Source organism: Gossypium hirsutum, chromosome D07 (assembly GCF_007990345.1).
Source record: "Gossypium hirsutum isolate 1008001.06 chromosome D07, Gossypium_hirsutum_v2.1, whole genome shotgun sequence".
Taxonomy (NCBI): Eukaryota; Viridiplantae; Streptophyta; class Magnoliopsida; order Malvales; family Malvaceae; genus Gossypium; species Gossypium hirsutum.
This window is the reverse complement of record NC_053443.1, coordinates 24,793,254-24,801,336: the sequence shown is the minus strand read 5'-3', so window position 1 is coordinate 24,801,336 and position 8,083 is coordinate 24,793,254. Positions and strand designations below refer to the sequence as shown.

General features: G+C 32.4%; 1 non-coding gene across 1 annotated transcript; it reads left to right on the top strand.

The window, feature by feature from the left end:
• The first annotated feature begins 593 nt into the window (after positions 1-593).
• LOC121219782 (small nucleolar RNA R71) lies at positions 594-700 on the top strand. The gene has a single exon (XR_005916673.1). It is a non-coding gene; the product is annotated as a small nucleolar RNA R71 (small nucleolar RNA).
• Positions 701-8,083: the final 7,383 nt, after the last annotated feature.

Sequence of the window (8,083 nt, the reverse complement as noted above, 5' to 3'; positions counted from 1 at the left end):
TTGAGTCGTCCACACATTGCTTGGTCTTGTCGAATATCGATCTTCATTGTTTGCATCTTTCCCTCTAGCCGGTCGAATCTTTGACCACATGTAGTATGGTCGTTACCCATGATACGTTGTTGCAACGGTGGAGGTTGATAAGGTGTGTTTTGTTGATTTTTTGCTTGATTTTCTCCTCCTTGGTTACCTACCCATTTGAAGTTTAGATGATCTCTCTAACTTGGATTATAAGTATCTGAGTAGGGGTTGCGACCCCTATTATTTACGTAACTTGCTTCCTCCAGTTCGCTTTCCAAGTGTAGCTTTGTTCTCGTTGGCTTGACTTGAGTCTCCAGACGATTAACCTTTTCTAAAATTTTTTTGAATCTATCCCCTTCATTCACTTTATTCATTACTTTCACTGTTGGAGGCTTTGATTGGTTAATAAAACTCTCTTTAGGCCATATGTATGAATTTTTAGCCATATCTTCAATAATTTATAAGCTCATTCGTACGTATGAAACATGAGAGATCCGTCGGATGCTCCATCTAGATTAGATCTAATATGTTTGTCAATATCATTGTAGAATATTTGAATTTGGAACCGTGCTTGCTGACCATGGTGTGGACACTTCCTTATCATTGTCTTGAATCGGTCCCATGCCTCGTTAAGGGTTTCATCTTTGTATTGTTTAAAATTAGTTATTTCTTTCCAAAGTTGAATGGTTCGGCTAATCGGGAAAAATTATGAAGAAAAGTTTCCACTAGATCATTCCATGTTGTAATGGAATCTGATTCTAATAAATTTAACCAATCGATTGTATTGTCGCATAATGAAAACGGGAATAAATGTAGATGTATAACATATTCGGTTACCCCGTTACACTTGAAGGTATCGCATAGTTAAAGGAACCGCTTGAAGTGTTGGTTCAGGTCTTCAACCATGCTTGCTTTAAATTGTATTGTGTTTTGGATCATCTGTATTGTGGCTGCTTTTAGCTTGAAATTATTGGCGTTAATTGCCGGACGCTCAATGCTTCCTCGCACTACGTCTGAGGTAGGTAAGACGTACTAACGCAACATCCGCTGAGCCATTGGGACTTCTTCCCGATTATTTTCTTGTGGTTCTTTGAATAACGGATTTTCCTGGGATAAGTTTATAACCGCGGGTGGATTGTTGTCCATTAATTAACGGTTGCGCTTGAGTAGTTGCTCTGGATCTAGGTAAGTTTGAATCAGAATGCTAGAGCTTCGGGTCAAAATTGTATCTTTAGGTCCTAGCGTTCCTACTTATCTTATTAATTGTAAAAAATTATTTTCAAATTTTATTGCCAAAACCTCCTCGACAACTACACCAGTAACTTGACCACCTATAAATGAACTATCATTTATAGAATAAATTTAACACCAAAAAATATAAGAATTAAGTACGGCGGTGTCCGCAAGTGCACGAGTCAAATTGTAATATAGTTTTACAATGAAATATCGAAAGTATTCTAAGGATCATATTGAAGGGAGGCTGGAATTAATAACGAAAATAATTTTTACAATAATACGCCTAAGTAGTAGTAATTATTTCTTATATTACGATGTATCATAAAATAGATTTAGAGGAATAAAAATAAATAAATAACAAAAGGAAATAAATAACGATAAATAAACAGACGAATTAAATCGGTAAATCAATTAGGAATATTAAAGTGCTTCAAGGTTTGCAACTAACTAAGGATTAGTTGTCTAGAGTGGATTAATCACCGATCAAGCAATTATTACCTCCCAACCCTAACTAACTTAACCGATTGGTTGATACTCACTTATCTTCTAATCTTACTTTCTCAACCAGGATAAATTACGATTTACTTGGTTAAACTTATCTTCCGATGTAATCTAGCCTATGATCACTTATTAAGGTTATGAAGCCTAACAGTTTAAGAACACATAATTTATACCAACTAATCTATCCTGAGAAATCCCAAATCCTACAGTAGTCACATTCCCATCCACTTGTTAATCTCCCCTAATAGATTTAGCCAATCATGTTATTCATAATCTCAACCTCGATTGAACAAACCATGTGAGAAACATATCAATTCAAAGAAGAAAAGAGATTTGAATAATTGTGAATTGAGTATCAAATGGGAAACGAAGTAACAAATCTCTCGATTGGAATAATGAAATAAAAGAAATGCAAAGGAAAATGTAAACTGAATACTTTAATTAAACAAACAAGTCCTTGAATCAAAACTGATTCAATAAGAAGAATAAAAAAGTATTTAAAAATCGAAAAGAAAATAAACTAAAACAAATTCTAAATTGTGAGGGTTTTTGAAGGCGACTAGGACGACTTGATTATATTGAACTCTTAATGACTTTGTTGAAACCATTTTTAAATCAGAAAAAAGGGGGATCGACTTTGAAAATGAAAAGGGGAGTCACCATCAATCTTTTAACGAGGTGTGATCGGTTCACCTTTAAAATGATTTTGGTCTACGAAATTTGAGAAAATAGGTTTGGGAGTCGGTTATGCACGAGGAAGGGTTAGCACCGCCGTGACTCCCAAAATTGGTACTGAATTGATTGTTTAATGTCTTAATACTGAAATTTTAAAAAGATTTAAAAATACGATCCCTTTATCTTGAATAAAATGAATTGGATGATAAGGCTCACTTATTTCAAAGAAATAAATTGTCACACTTAGTAAGTTAGAGTGCAACATTTCAAATCCTCAAAATTAAGCTTATCTTTTGACTTTCAAAACCTATGCATTTTGAGAAGGATATCTGATTATTTGGGTCAATGAGAAAATCAAAAGCCAGTAAGTTAGGGTTCGATTCCACAAAATTCCTAAATATCGAATATTGCATTTATTTTTTTTTTGTTAAAAGAATCCTCGTCTCGAGGAAGGGATATGTCATATCAAATACGTTAGGACACAACATATCAACTTCTCGAGAATGATTTTATTATTTATGTGTTAATTAAAATGGACATTTGGTTTCTTAGATCCCGAGGAAGATTGGGATCCAGTAAGTTAAGACACAATCTTTTCGAGGATCACAAATTCCGAGTGTCGCATTATTTTGAAAGACTTTTGTATAAAATGGTTTTGATATTTGAATAATATGAAGCATAACCTTTTAAGCAAAAAAATGTGATAGAATGATGATGTACAACGTGAAATGATAGTTCGTAAGCCAAAACGTACACTAATGTATGAAGAATAATCAAGTAAATAAGCGATACAATACATAGGAGTAATAATTTCGCATCTCACATTGTGCATGTTTGAAAACCTAATAAAATAATAATCAAGGAAATACCAAACAACTTAACACAAATAAAATGCGTAAAAAAAAAGGTAATATGAGAAAAAGAGATTTGAATGCATATACACAAAAATTACATGAATGAAATTTTAAAAGGAAATAATTAATGCAAAAACTTGACAACGTATAAGGATAGGATTAAAAAATGAATATTACATGAAATAATACTACCTAAATGAACTTTAAAGTAAGTATTATAAAAAGGAAATCAAAATAAGTAAAACTTAAAATAACATACTTGTATTAGTCAAAATAGGCAATATATATGAAATGAAAACTCAATATAAATAATAATATAATATATGAAAAGTTGAGATAGCAAAATAAAAATAGAATATTAAAAGAAATGAAGTGTATACATGCATATAATAGGTGAAAAAATGATTCGAAACCAATAATATAATATATACGTATATGTATGATTTAGTACTATATTATATAAAATATTTTCCTAAAAACAAAAATAATATAGTGGCAGATCAAAAGTGAATAAGAAAAATATATATTATAGAATAAATAAATAAAATAAATCGAGCAAGCATATAAACATATCAAGTTTACATAAAGATAAAATAAAATAAATTCAAACAATATCCATGATAGTATATTATAAAAAGGTAATAACATATAAAACTTTAAAAGAAGCTTAAAACAATAATACATATAAAACAAAATAATGTATATATATATAATAGGTAAATATACAAATGAATAATATAATAGTAATAGTAAAAATATTGATAATAATGAAAGTAGTAGTAGTAATAATAATGATAATAATAATTAAAATATTAAACTAATTAATAAAAATAAAAAAACACGAAAAGGATTAAATCGTAATCAAAATCTAATTAACAGGGAATAAATAAAATTAAACCAAAGAGGAGGCCCATTCTGCAACACGCGAATTACATGGGGGCCGATTGGGAAATATCCCGCTTCCCCAAAACGCACCGTCTCAACAGGACCAGATTAAAAACCAGATGAAATTTAAGGTATTAATCAAATAAGATAAAAAAATGAATTAGAATAATTAAAAAAAAAGTAGAGAGTCCAAATGCAAAAATAAACCATTGTATGAAACGTGTGGATCCTTCTCTAGGTCGGGTCACCGCGCGGGTCGCAAGCCTCCAAACGGCATCGTTTCTTTCACAATATATAAGCTAAAAGAGATCTAAAATTAATGGCCGTCTATCATTTAAAAAAAAAACTAAAAGTAAACCTAAACCTAATGAATTTTCTCTGCTCCGCTCCATGTCCAGGCCAACCAGAAGCCCTTCGACCTCCTTCCGACTCCGATTGCGACGGAGTAGAAGAAAAGTCGGCCCTCCGATAAGCTTTTCTTCCTCTTTTCTTCCTCTTTTCACCGAATAAGGAGTAGAAAAAAATCCAAAGAAGAATAAAAAAGAAAAAAAGAAAATCTCAGTCACCTTTCGAGTTTTTTTATTTTAATTTTCTCTTCAATGTTTTTTGATTTTTTTATTCAATCTATAAAAAGATCCTCTCATTTACAGTGTTGGAATCAGTCTTATATAGCCGACTCAAAAAAAAGAAAGAAAAAAATAAATAAAAATAAATAACATACATTTTTGCTATTCTGTTATTCCATTTTTCCTGCGTTTTTTGTTGTTTGTTTGTTTGCTGCGCAGGTACGGCGTACAGAGGGTGGACGTGGCACGTACGGAGGTGCACGTGGCCGGGGAGAACAGCGCTGAAGGTTGCTGTTGCGGTGCTCGTGCTAGGGCTGAATGCCTAGGGTTTTTGTTTGTGGTTAAGGCTAGTGCGCTTAGGGTTAGGTGGTTGGGCTAAATGTAGTTTAGGTATCATTTTGGGTATTTTTGTGTTCGGGCCGCTTGAGCCCATTGTAATTTGGACTGTGGTCTAGTTAAAATTTGGTTTTCTTTGATTTGGTTTATTTCACTAACGGGCCGGGCAAATTGGCCTATTACAGACTTATTTATAGAGGTGTTGGCAGCCCAAATTAGGTCTTCGACACGTCCTAGGTGTTTGTATAAGTCTGATTACGTGGACGAAAATGACCTCGGTAAACTTGGGTAGCACATCGATGCGTGTCATGCGACACCCATTGCGTGGCATGACATGACACCAAATTCCTTCATTATGTCATTCGTTTGCTGCTTTGATGTCCTGAGAAGCTTTTGTATCACTTGACCCTTGTTTCCATGTCAACTAGGCCTTTATATCTTCATTCTACACACTCAATTAAACCAATTAGCACAACCTAAGGCCTGTGTCTGCCTATTGGGTCACAACACCTGCAAAATGTGTTAAAAACACTTTTTTTAAACTTTTGATCCTAAAGCCTAAATACTGAAAATGTAAATTAAAATATTAAATTTCTAAGAAAACCAGCTTCTTAAATGCAAAATCGACCCAAATTAACTACTATATTTGACGGCAAGTCAGACAACTTTGGAAAACTTTAACAGTGTCTCAAATTGGTACATAGGCTAACTAAATCAAGCTCCCATGGCCTCCAATGTATAAAAATAAAAGAAAAATGGTTAGGGACTTGCTTGAATTAGATTGTTGAATAGCTTAAACACAAAAAAATGGCATCTTACCCTTGGTTTATATGCTTTGGCCGGTTGGAGAATATGGTATTTCATATATTCTTCCTCTAATTTCATATATATATGCCGAGATTAAAGGTTAATTAAATTAATTAATTCGATTTGAAAATGGTTTTCTTGCACAACAGAAAATAAATATTTTGAAGACTAACCCGATTTGTGATATTTATAGCAATAAATCGTAAATCGAGTTTGTACTTGTTTTTTCAGATAGGTGGATCCTTGTCGTTCCCAAATTTCAACGAAACGATCTTCTCCACTATTTTCGTACCATGAACTGCTTCGAGTGTGTGCTCAAAAAAATTGAATCAAACACAAAACTGAGAATATTTTCTTTACTTTTAGTGGGAAAGTAAATCTCTGCTAAATAGAAACCGATAGAATTGCAATTTTTAGAAAATAAAATTTATTCTTAAAATAAGTTTCCACTACTTTATGCTAAAATAGCAATATTGAAAACTTTAGAGATATTTGTGTTTTTCTCTTTCTGTTGATGTGATTTGATGCCTACGAGTGCCATCTATTTATAGGGAGAGTTGGTAGAATCCTCGTTTCAGTGGTAGAATACAAATAATATTAGTTTGATAGAAAAAACCTCCAACTCCTTATTATTTAAGGAAAGGGGCAACAGCCCTAGGTAGGAATACTAGGGTTTGTCGCCCTATGTATTCCATATAAGGGGAGTTGGGTCTCTTCTGTACTGGGTCAAATTATATGTGCTTCTTGGATTTTAACCCAATACATTATAATTTATTCAAACCTAGTACATGCTTTTTCTATTTCCCAAATTAAACATTATGTGCTTAATTAATTTAAATAAATTAATTTCTCAATTAAATAATTTTCTTAACCCAATTTTAAAAACGTTAAAACTATGACAACTTTACTGTAAAAGAATCTGTAACATCCCTTACAAATCCTTTTTCTTTTTAGAGTGTGCCGTCTATGCCCTTGTTAAGCTAGGTATACATTTTATTTTTACAAAAATTGATAGGCCTTTAATCTTTTTTTCCCTACCCTAGCCGCTCATCTTCTTTCTTTCTTGTTTTTTCAATTTTTCTTTCTTCCTCTATTGCTGTCGTCGCTTATAGGCACCTAGATCTATCATCTTTTTCTTTTCTTTTTGTTACAAGATTTTGCATCATCTCCTTCACTACCATACTGCCATTTTCCCTAATATTTTCAATCCCAAATCTAAAATCTTTAACCTCCAAGATCGATTCCTATCGTTGCCAAGAAGTGCCATTGTCTCCCTTATCATTTAGCTTGTGTAAGATCTCTTTTTCTCTCAATTTCCTGATAAATATTTTTAAATAAAAAAGAAATATCTAGATCTGAAACTTTTGAGATTTTTAAAGATTTAATGGGTATTTTTCCAGTTTTTAATTGATCTTAAAAGTGGTTTTAAATCAACCCCAATTTGGTCATCGTAGATAGTGGTGCGCGCCCCTATGGGCAAGAAAAGGGGGTTGTCTTTCTTTATTTCTTTCTCATCTTTTTCCAGAATGATATTGGGTTATTTAACCTCTCCTAATTAGCCGTGAAACATGTGTTAATTAGGGAACACATATCTTGATGAATCAACATTTCAGATTTGACAATTCGAGAAGCTTAAGTGTGTTATTGTAAATTAGTGAATAGATTCGGCTTAGATATTTGGAAAAGTTTTTAATTGATCATATATTAGCTGCTTATTTTTCAGTAATTAAATGTGTTAGGTGCCGACTTAAATGTCCCAAATTAGCTGTAAAGCCAAAAGATGATCGCGCGTACGATTCACCTCAAATCAGTGTAAGAAATTTATCTAGTTTGGATTCGAAAAGTAATTGTAATTGTGATGATTTGATTAAACCCATAAATTGGTGTTTAGGGGATGTTTAACAGGTTTTTTGTTTGATTTTTATACTAATTTTTAGTTTAGGTTCATTTTAAAGTTTATTAGAGAAACTGCAAGATTCGCTAGTGTGCTACAAAAGAGCGTAATTAAGGTGTGCGACCTAAATTCAATAACTTGATTGGTAATAATAATTATTATGATTTAATTGATCATTTATATTTTTTATTGGGCTTGGCTTAGTAGCTAACTACAATGGTATCGCGATACCGAACCTCCCAAGGTATCGCGATATCCAAATTTTTGTAGTACATGACAAATCACCTAGAATTGAGGCCATCTACAATGGT